Here is a 10,536-nt window from a genome sequence, read left to right on the forward strand (position 1 = left end):
TACAGTTCAGTGAAATTATACCAGGGATGTACTAGTTATTATCACTGCCACATCCTTTACTCACATGAATGGTCATTATGGGACAGACTGTGTTATCCTCACTCAGGTTACTCTCTGATTATTGCCATTGAAGCCAACAGGACTACTTGTGGAGTAAAGTACTACTCAGTGTGAGGAAAGGTATCACAAGCTGGCCCTATGGGAGTAGTCTCATTGACATCAATGAGACTTCTCTTACTTGGTGTCTATACAGTGCCTGGAATAATGGGGCCCTAATCTCAGATGGAGCTTCACACTACTGTAATGTTACTAATGGCTGTTCCTAATTAACTCCATGTGTGAACACTGATTCTGGATTAACTTTCATGTGAATTAAGATATTTTTGAATAAAGCACTCTGATTCCATAGAACAAGCGTCCACACATGGAATTAATCTGGAATAGTTAATCTGCTTTAAATCAAACCCTACTTTATTTCAGATTAACATTCATCTCCTAATATTCATATGGGCGTACTATTTATTAGGAGTCAATCCTGCAGGGTGCTTAGTGCCCTCAACTCCCAAAGACAATAACAAAACTGAGAACATTGTGGAACTTTCAGAATCAGGCCCAAAGTTCTTATTTCATAACCCTTCATTTACTTGAATTTCTCCTTTCATTGTATGTGCGCTTTTACATTAGTTAATGGCATGGTGGTGGCTGGGAAATGACAGCTTTGCGACAGACAGCTGTGTGTGTGCATGTGCCTTTGTGGTAGTGAGAACAGCAGAGTTATATGAATCCCTTTGCGTGTGTCTGCGTTACAACGCTTTAAAGTGCTAACATGTTTATGGAATGCTGTGAGCAAAGCAAAATTGTGGCTACTAATCACTTGTGTAAATTCCAGATGTGACAATCCTTCTGCTGGCAAACAGCCGTTTATCGCCGTGCAGCCCTCACATTGAATTAGCTGCTGCTACTAAAAGCTTGCTTAAAATCTCCTGCCTGCTGCTGGGGTGGCTACGTAATGGTCCGTCTTCCTTCCCTCAGGGAGGGAACATAAAGTATCTCACAATATAAAACATGTTTTCTGAGTTCTTGGGCAAACCATGCAGGGCCCTCCAGAGTATTCTTTCTTCAGAAATTGGATCTCATTCCTGAAAGATAAGACCGGATTAGGGCAAAGGGAAAATGAGTGGCTTAAATGGATGTGAGTTACAACAAAGCTCAGCAAAATGTTCGCCCTTCCCCTCTTTTATTTTTGTAAGGGGGAGGAGGAAAGAGGCCTGGAGGTTGTGAAATGGACAGAAGAGGAGGAGCAATATTTATGCTGCCTTATTGCAGAAAGCGTATGAATTCTGTAACGGCAGGATAGCCCTCACTGCTGCCACATGGCTGCACACTTGGGGAAACCCTCCCCACACCTCTCTTGCCACCCCTCTTGAACAGACAGGCACTAGTTATTAGGGATTAAGTGGAACAGATATATGTAAAATGCTTATAGCCTTTTCCAGATGCAATCCCACTTTCCAATCAGCTCAGAGGAAACAGGGTAACTAGATGGAATCGCGGACAGAGAGCAAGATGGAAATTAGCCTGCTCCTACACCAAAAGATCCCAGGCCCACCCCTTCAACTCTCCCGGCCTCCTTTCCTTTCCCCTACTCCAGTGCTTCATGTCATTTCAAAGCTTTTTTTGGTGGAGGCAGCTGATGTCAGCTAGCTGCTGCCAAACAGTCAGGCCTTTGCAGCTGAAATGACTTGTGATACTTTAGCAGGGCCATTAATCAACCGTGTCCCTTTAAAAAGCAACATCTCTTGGACTTGCTACAATGTGCTCCAGGAGTCTGTCATCAAGGGTGCTGACTGGGAACCATGGGTTATATGATAATCCCAAAGGCCATAGTTTTAAAGATATTAAGGTGCCTAAAGATAGAGAGAGGCTCCCATTAGGAGTTAGGTAGCTAGGCACTTTAAAAAATCTCACTAGGCACCTGTCTGCATGTTTAGATGCTTAAATACCTTTAAAAATCTGGTGCCTATGGATTAGGAGCTAGCCTGACACCACAACTCATTTCACTTAGACTGCTGAGTAGAGAGACGATAACTATTTCCAGGCACTCCAGACCTGGGGCAGATTTGAAGCAGTGGTTAAGAGGTTCCTTGTAGCATTCATTACCAGCCTTTCCCTCAAGCTCTCACCCTGCCTGTTTAACTTTTGTGGACAGTTTGTATTGCTATTTATCAGCAGGTGACACTCACTCAGGGTGAAAGTAACATAAAAGTCTTACCGGTAAGGGGGCCTGGCTCTGGGCCCCCGGAAGGGGCCGGAGCCTCAGGTGGAAGGGGCGGGGCTGGGTGGGGGTCAGCCACCCCCAGCCAGCCCTTCCGTGCTGCATGGCCTGCACCACCCAGGACTGCAGCAGCGATTTAAAGAGCCTTGGGCTCCCGACTGCTGCCGTGGTAGTGCAGTGGTGGCCAGGAGCCCCAGGCCCTTTTAAATCGCCAGGCCCCAGTGCAGCTGCCTCTTTTGCTTCCCCCCCCCCTCCCCGTCAGCGGCCCTCGGGGGGGGGGGGAAAGGGCAACAATGTTAAAGTGCTGCCGCAGCAGTGCTTTAACGTTGGCTGTGTACGGGCCCGTACCAGCGGCCACTTCATACTGGTGTGCCGTACTGGCCCACTTTCACCCCTGCGCTCACTGCAAGGTTTTATTTTAAAACCATGAAAAGTCCAACTCCTTTTAGAAAGGCACCAAAGGCAGCATTCCCCTGTGGAAGAAATTTTCCAAGTGACCGTTCAGTTCCGGAATAAACAAGCAGCAAGAGGCTCACAAGAGGGCAGCCATCACAGCTGTAACTAAGCAGAACAGAGCTAACCCCAGACTGGGGAGAAGGCTGACTTTTCAAGGCAAACTAACTCGCAGTGCCTGTTTCTCTCTCCAAATTGATGTCTTCGGTTGCTCCTGATGTGTGGCACCAATTTGCACATCATGGGTATAGTCTTCCAAGATTTACATGGGCTTCCTCTATTAACTCCTTCACTTCTGCCATATGCTGTTATTGAAGTAGGAGCTTCACTTTAAAGGTCCATTCTCGAGCTGCTGGGAAATTTTCCCACAGCACGTTTTCCTGTCAGGTAGTGCTGATTCAGCAAAAGCGAAATATGTCAATTTTGGTGAAATTTAATTTCAAAAGAAAAACTGGAAGTATTTAGAGAAGGTCAAAATGTTCAGCCTTTTTGGAACAGAACATTTCAATTTTCTGTTTCAAAATGGCTTTTTGTTTCAACTTTCTTGTGTTATATAACATAAGGTAAAGTCAAAACCAGAAGGTAACATTTCAGTTTTATCAGAACAAAACATTTTTCTTGACTCTTTTTACTATTATTTATTTAAATGTGCAGGGAATTTGAACTTTTTGTTTTGGTTCCAGTTTGGAATGGAAAAAATGCAAAATTACAGATTTTCCCATGAAATGAAAAATCCAGTTCCCATCTAGCTGTAGTCCATTCAGATAGATGTAAAATTCTGAAGTATCCAGGCAGTTCTTGGAGGTTTGTCTTGAGAACGGTACCTGGCACATTGTGTTTAGCAGAAAGAAATGAACGAATAGCCTCAGCCAACAAAACAGTGATTCAGCTTTGGCTATTTCACAATAAACTAGAAGTCCTAGATTAGTCATGCCTGGGTTCACAAACCATCTCTTCAACTTGTCTATAGTTCCCATTAAAGTGGTGCTTAGATAATTGATAGCATCCATGTCATCTTTTATTGCCCAAGAGGCTAAGGGCTGAGTTTTGTCTAATCCTGCATTCAGTATTGCCAACTCCAGGTATTCAAAAATCACAGTTTAGTTCCCAAACATTTCTGTAACTGGCTTAAAAAGCATGAGATTATTTTTTAAAAATCAGTTGGGGTCTTTTTATTTGCCTTCTGGCCCTTGAGGCTTCAAGGTTCATGTTCTCCATCTTTTCTCCACCTTATGAGGGCTAGAAAGTAACTTTTTAAGAATAGAAACTGAGATTCTCATGTAATAATATGACTCCTGGAGGTGGGGCTTTAAGAAAAATACAAAGTAGTGTGACACTAGCAATAAAACCATGTGAGTTGGCCACACTCTACTTGTCTGTGGTGCGAAGGAAAGCGGGTGCATTGCAGCACTCTCCTGCCCTAAAGGAGTGTGATTTACAATCTGAGAGTATAAGCTCTTTGGGGCAGAGACCATCTCTTTGTGTTTGGACAGTGCTTAGAACAGGAGGATCCTAATCCTGAGTGGGGTTTCTGGACACACACATAGGCACAATGATGGTGTGGCCAGGGCTCGGTGTGTCCAGCAGCAGGCAAGAGGGAGAGGAGAGCGTGCAAGTTGCACCTTTACAAGCCTCCTGCTAAGTGTGTTCCTCCAGTCTCTCCACACAAACACATGCTGGGTTTCTACCCTGCAGGCTCTGCACCCTGGAGTGTTAGTTCTTCATGGTTCTGATAAAGATCTTGGCTTTTCCCTTCCGTATCCTCATTCTGGGGTCACTCATTTGCCTGTCTTTCCACTTCCTTTTACCCAGTCAGTGACAAATGAAATCCTCAAAACATTCAAAACCTTAGAAGTACAAAAGTGAATATACCAGGCGGAGACAAGGCCAGGGTGGCTTTGAAAGGATCAACATGAGTGATGCACATTAAATATGTGCCCTGTCAGTTGCGGCTGTGCATTTTTTCCATCTGCCAGACACACAAGATTGCGAAGTAAATAAACTAATAAAATATAAGAAACGAGCTGGAGCATAAACCAAAGCAAAACTGTATTCTAGCGCAGTTCATTTAAAAAAAACCAAAACACACAACAGCTGGCAGTCCTATAGGTCAGACTATATAACCTGGCCCGATGAATATTAAAAATACGTCTGTCTGTCATATTGCTAAATGGATTTTAATGTAAACTGTATTACCTAGATTGTCTATGCCAAGTGGTGATTTTGTGAAGATTAGGCAAATCAAATATATTTTATGGTCCTCAGCATGGTATTGAAGCACCTGATGACTGACTTCCCCCTCCGTCCCCACTTCCTTTTAGTTTCTGAAATGAAAAACTGTCCAACGCTACCAAAGCAAAGCCCTTGGAAAAAGGAGGACCCAACATGCTCATAGTACCTTGTTCTCCATTCCCCCACACCCTTTGTGCAGTTGTTTACACCAGTGCAACATGCATATAAAATGCCACCCAGTCAGAATGGTTTGACATCAGTAGTGACTTGAGTGCATGTTTAAATGCTGAGTCAGGGATTAAATTCTCACAGCCTCCACTGGTGAATAGCGCCAGCCTTGTATCTGAGTCTAGGTCACTGTTTCACCTTAGTGCTCAGTTCCCACACACAATCAGGTGGTAGCCTGTATCTTAGGTTGGGGTATGCTGTATTATCATTGTTGTTTGATGTCACGGATAGGCTCCTGTATCATTAAAGACGCTCTATATTTATTCTCCTTCCTTTACCTGTACCGTCCTCTGGGATGGGTTTAACTTTTTATTTTAGGGAAAACCTCATTGCTAGGGTAACATGAACATATGCTTTAAGGTTGTGGTAAATCCTTGGCTGGCAGGGAGATGCAGTAGATGACCTTCAGCCAACAGCCATAGGTCTCTTCTGTCTCTGTTAGGACTGAGGTGCACAGCTACTATGGTGACGAATACAGTATAAGAACTTGGATATTCTTTCAAAGATAAATAATTGGTAAAATGCTTATTAAATTAGTTATTAGAACAAGGATTATTGAGACATGAGGGTAATCTATTTTTAAATGACTAAAAGTTGATTTACAGTAGCCCGACCTCAAGCATGCATAAAATGAAATACTGATACTCTTGGAACACATTTTCTATATATCTTTTACCTGTCCATGCTGTTATTGCGCCATGGGGCTGACCCCCTCCTTCATTCCACCAGCAATGCAAATATTGATTGCGTGCTTGTTTGTTTCTCCCACAAACACCTTGGCACTTTCACCCTCCTTAAAACCCCTCTCTGCTGCTCTGCCTGCAGAATATTGCCTTCTGTAAAGAGATATGTAGGCAAAGAATTGTTCTCATTGCTACTGATGGGATGTGAATGGTGCACATGGCTGGTTCTGCTAAAATAGCCTATTTTTGTTACCCCATCAATCAGCTGTTTGTTTTTTAGACTGTAAACTCTTTGAGGCAGGGACTGTTTACCACATGTTAGTACAGCGCCTGGCACAATGGGATAATCTCACCTGGTTGAGTCTCTGGGTGCTGCTGCTAGCAGTGCTAAATAATAATAATTTTTTCATACAGTACTAAAGAAGGAACTAACAATTTTTGGTTATCCATTTATTAATCAATTAGTGAAGTGTTTGTCAGAGTTACCTGCTTTTAAGCCAAATCCTGAGAGGTCCTGAGCCCCTGTGAACACTTCTGGGTTAGTTACTGCTGGGAAGGTGGAACCTGAACAAGGAGTTACCCAAATAGTCTGAAAATTGTCCCTGTTCACAAAGTCAAATTATTCCAAATAGCATGCTGAAAAGCATTCCATATTCCTGCTCTTTGGGAAGATAGGCACATACTAACCTGGCCTTAAACGGTAGACGGAGATTTCCAAATCCCAAAGAGCCTTTCTGACAATCAGTGGCTGGATTTAGATTCTGTCGTTAACCTTCAGTATGTGACTCAGCTGTTTTGCAGTCTCTCACGCACACATCATTAAGCAGTGAAGGGAGAAGAGGAAGAAGTTCAGTTCTCTGTTTCTCTGCCGGTTCCTGTTGTGATGCTGCCCTCCCACCCCGGCCCAGCTACTTTGCTTCGTGGTGGAATTATTTCTATTGCAAGTTTATGGAAGAGCGCCTGTTATTCAGGGACTATGAAGACAGTTCACAAAAGAACAACAAAGGCCATCAGGGAGCTGCCAGAATTGATCTCTGGGGAAAGATGAAAAGGGCTAAAAATTTACATCTTTGTTAAGTGATGATTAAGTGGGTGACACTGAGGGGAGCACTTAGATACTAAGAATGGGGTCAGATGCTCCAGTCCCCTAGAGGCAGAGTGGAGTAGTGACTGTAAGGCTGCCACATAGCATATCCTTGCACCTCATCCCAAGCTGATGTGTGGGTGGGTAATTTTTTGGGGGGGGTAATAAAGCAGCTGGCTGGTGAGGAGCTTGGGAGGCTGGTAGCTGCATGGAGGGTGTTTGTACTTTACTGGCAAGGTCAGCGTTCCAGAGCGTTTGGGCTTGAGTTTCCTGCAGATCCTCACCCCTCTACCTCTCCGGAGGTTAATTATCCTACTTGAGATCTCGCTCCTGCTCAGTGCTGGCAGTCTGACCTCAATCCAGCAAACAATTAAGCATGTGCTTAACTTTAAGCAAGTGAGTAGTCCCAGTGACTGCACTGGCTATATTTCATTCTCACATCTATGAGTGCTTCACTAGGTCAGAGCCAGAGTGCTCAGCACCTTGCATGATCAAGCCCTAATAGAGGCAATAATATGTCACAGAATCAGCTAAGCGATCATCACTTCAATGGTCTAAGTTACTCTTCCCATTCTACCACTGTTTTCATGTGAGGGGGTAATGTGGCTCATGAAAAGGAATTTAGCATGAGACCAAGGGTGGGGGAGGTTAATTAGCAGTAATTGGATGAATGAAAAGGGGGGAAATGTTGGCTAAATATCAGGCAAAACTTATGTTTTATTATGATAATATTTGCATGTCAAAATGTTTGCAGACTGAGTATGATTTGCGGAAGAAATCCATAAATAATTCTCAATACAATTCCTATTTAGGAAAAAGGGACATTTTTTAGATAAATTAATCGTGAATTATTGGCTCAACTCCACAAAACATGCCCTGGAGAATACAACACTCCTTCATTTGCCACTTAGGGCAAAGACGGACTGAAGTCTCCAGAGGTGAAAGGCTAGTACATTCATAAACTTACAGTGCCATCTAGCCCCCTTTCTAAGACATAAGACATTTATGAGTGGTTGCTTTTTTTTGTTCCCATAATTTAAAAGCTGACTCATTTTGTCTTTAGTCCACAGCTCAGATCACTTGTGTGTGGTCCTAGGTATATTGCAGAATATATATGTGTGTGTTCAAATATATTTTTATAGCTGTATGTAGGTTCAGTTTGTCACTGCTTAAATGACAGAAGGGAGCCATCACATCTGGGTAAATTATATACATTTTACAAAAAGAAAAGGAGGTCTTGTGGCACCTTAGAGACTAACAAATTTATTTGAGCATAAGCTTTTGTGAGCTACAGCTCACTTCATTTTGTGGATTCAGACTAACACGGCTGCTACTCTGAAACCTGTCATTATACATTTTACAGTTATTAAAGGTGGGGCGGGCAGCAATGTCATACTTATGGTCGCCTGACACTTCCTATTATAAGAGCCTGTTTGCAGTTGCTTGTAACTTTACTGGACTTTAACTGTTTGGGCTGAAATTTTCCGTGCTGAGTGGTTGCCTCAGGCTGACTTTTGTGTTTTAAGAGTTTCCTCAAGAATGGTCCAGCCATTTCTGAGAATGATACTGCCGGGAAAAAAAAACGTTGTTTTACCCATGCCAAAATGTTTTTACAACCATTTCTTTGAGGAGCTCCAGCAGCAACATGCTTTGGAGCCGGGACTTGAAATTTGGCAGGGGGATAGCCCTGGGGTCAGGGATGTGCCTTTTGCAGTTCCTGCAAAAATTCACCCAAGTTATAAGCCTTTGACAAATCTCAGTTTGCAAATGCGCAATAGAGACTTGTTAGAATTTGGCAGCTAAATCATACGATTCAGTGTTCACTGAACATGCTCAGCCAAGAGCTTCAAGGACTTTCCTTGTGATCGCTGCTCCCAGCTGCTGTAGAATGAGCTGGGGTTCAGCAGGGAGCCTGTCTCTCCTGTGCTTTTAGTGGTTTCTGTGCTGGTATCCTGGTAGCATGGAGCAGGAATAGCCTGAATTCAGAGGAGACAAGAATTCAACCGTGTGTGTGTGTGTATGTGTGTGTGTGAAGGAGTAAATTGGGACAAGGAGCCTGTGGGGGATGACCGTGAATAAGACTGGGAGGTGGCCTGTGGGGTTGGAGACTTGGAAACCTAGGACTCGACGCTGGGAGGAGACTGGGACAGAGAGATCAGATGAGGACTGGTTGGGCAAAGAGACTGGAGGAAGGAGACGGTGATGAAGATACTGAGGAGAGAGACAGGGACTGGGAGATGGGCTGCAGGCAAGACTGTGATGAGGACAGGGAGCCGAGAGGAGGAGATTAGGACTGGCTGGGGGCCGGGATGAGGAGCCTGGAGTGGGTGGAGACAGGACTGGGACAATGACAGCTTGGAGGGAACAGAAGCAGAAGGGTTCTGACTTGGAGGTGGAGGATTGGGACAGAAGGGTCTCCAGAGTCTCGAATAGAACCCAAGATTCCTGAATCTTACTGGCTGCTAGTGGGTGCTAAGCACCCACTAATTTTTTTCTGTGGGTGCTCCAGCCCTGGAGCACCCACAGAGTCAGTACCTATGAGCTTAGGATTCTGTGTATCTAATATAGTGGAATATTTTTGTATGATCATTTGGTTGTCAAGCAGGAGTATGTCTTTTGGGGACTCCAAAGGATGCAAATACATTAACGTTGGCAGAGCTGACAACAGATAAAATAATTTGAGGGAAAGACACTTCACATGCTACTTTTGCATGGTTTACAATGTGTTTTTACACATTGTCCTGTAAATCTTTCTCTGCCACGTTGCCTTCTGACAGGATAGCAATAGTGTCCAAAACCTGGCATGTGCTCATTGCCTGGACTGAGGTAGACTGCAATTACATCCCAAGGGAGCTGATCAGTGTTGGTTTTGTGAACGCACTACACTAAATGCTGTGGAGTCTTTCACTGCTGCACATGTATTTTGAGACATCCAGGTGCAGTGAAGCTGCATTCTACTTCATGTGTGCTTGTAGGAATAACAAGCAGCAGTCTGAGAAATGTGTTCAGTCTGTTGGACAGTGCACATCTGGCCTCAGTAATCTGAATCAAAATATATAGCGTCAATAATTCAACTGTGTGTTCTTTTACATTAACAATTATAACTCCTTGGCATTGAAATGCTTCCTTTTAAATGTAGTGCTTTAAAGTCCAGTACTCCATGCAGGTCCAAACTTCCTCAGAGTTTTATGGTGTTTGGATCGGGGCTTTTGGTTCAGGCCCCTGTGAAGCAGTGTGTTCACTCTTCCTCCTTTCTGTCTCATAGCAGCAAGAAGCACATTCTCCAGCAAAGCAATCATTTTAATCCAAGCTAGTGAAACCTGTTCTCCGGATGAACAACTGACGTGTCATTTGTTCTGTGGCTCTTCACATGAATGTATTGTTTGTCGGGGCTGCATGATCTCATTTCCAGTTTTCCATCCCTTTTCCAGCAATCCAGAATGGCAGCTTCTGAGTTATGAACGTGTATGAGTCCAGTTCCATCTTTTTCCTTTGCTTCCTGTAATACACCTCCTACAGTCACACTTGCATTAGACCTTTGTCTCATAAGCTGCTCTCAATTATTTATTGCATAGGTGTGG

The 10,536-nt window shown here is 43.7% G+C and overlaps 1 long non-coding RNA gene across 1 annotated transcript; it reads right to left on the reverse strand.

Moving 5' to 3' along the window:
• Nucleotides 1–618: 618 nt before the first annotated feature.
• On the reverse strand, nucleotides 619–6,544 carry LOC142071081 (uncharacterized). The gene is made up of 2 exons (XR_012667036.1): nucleotides 6,358–6,544; nucleotides 619–1,139 (listed from the first exon to the last, which is right to left on the reverse strand). It is a non-coding gene; the product is annotated as an uncharacterized LOC142071081 (long non-coding RNA).
• Between the last annotated feature and the right edge of the window lie 3,992 nt (nucleotides 6,545–10,536).

This window comes from Caretta caretta, chromosome 2, assembly GCF_965140235.1.
Source record: "Caretta caretta isolate rCarCar2 chromosome 2, rCarCar1.hap1, whole genome shotgun sequence".
Lineage (NCBI taxonomy): Eukaryota > Metazoa > Chordata > Testudines > Cheloniidae > Caretta > Caretta caretta.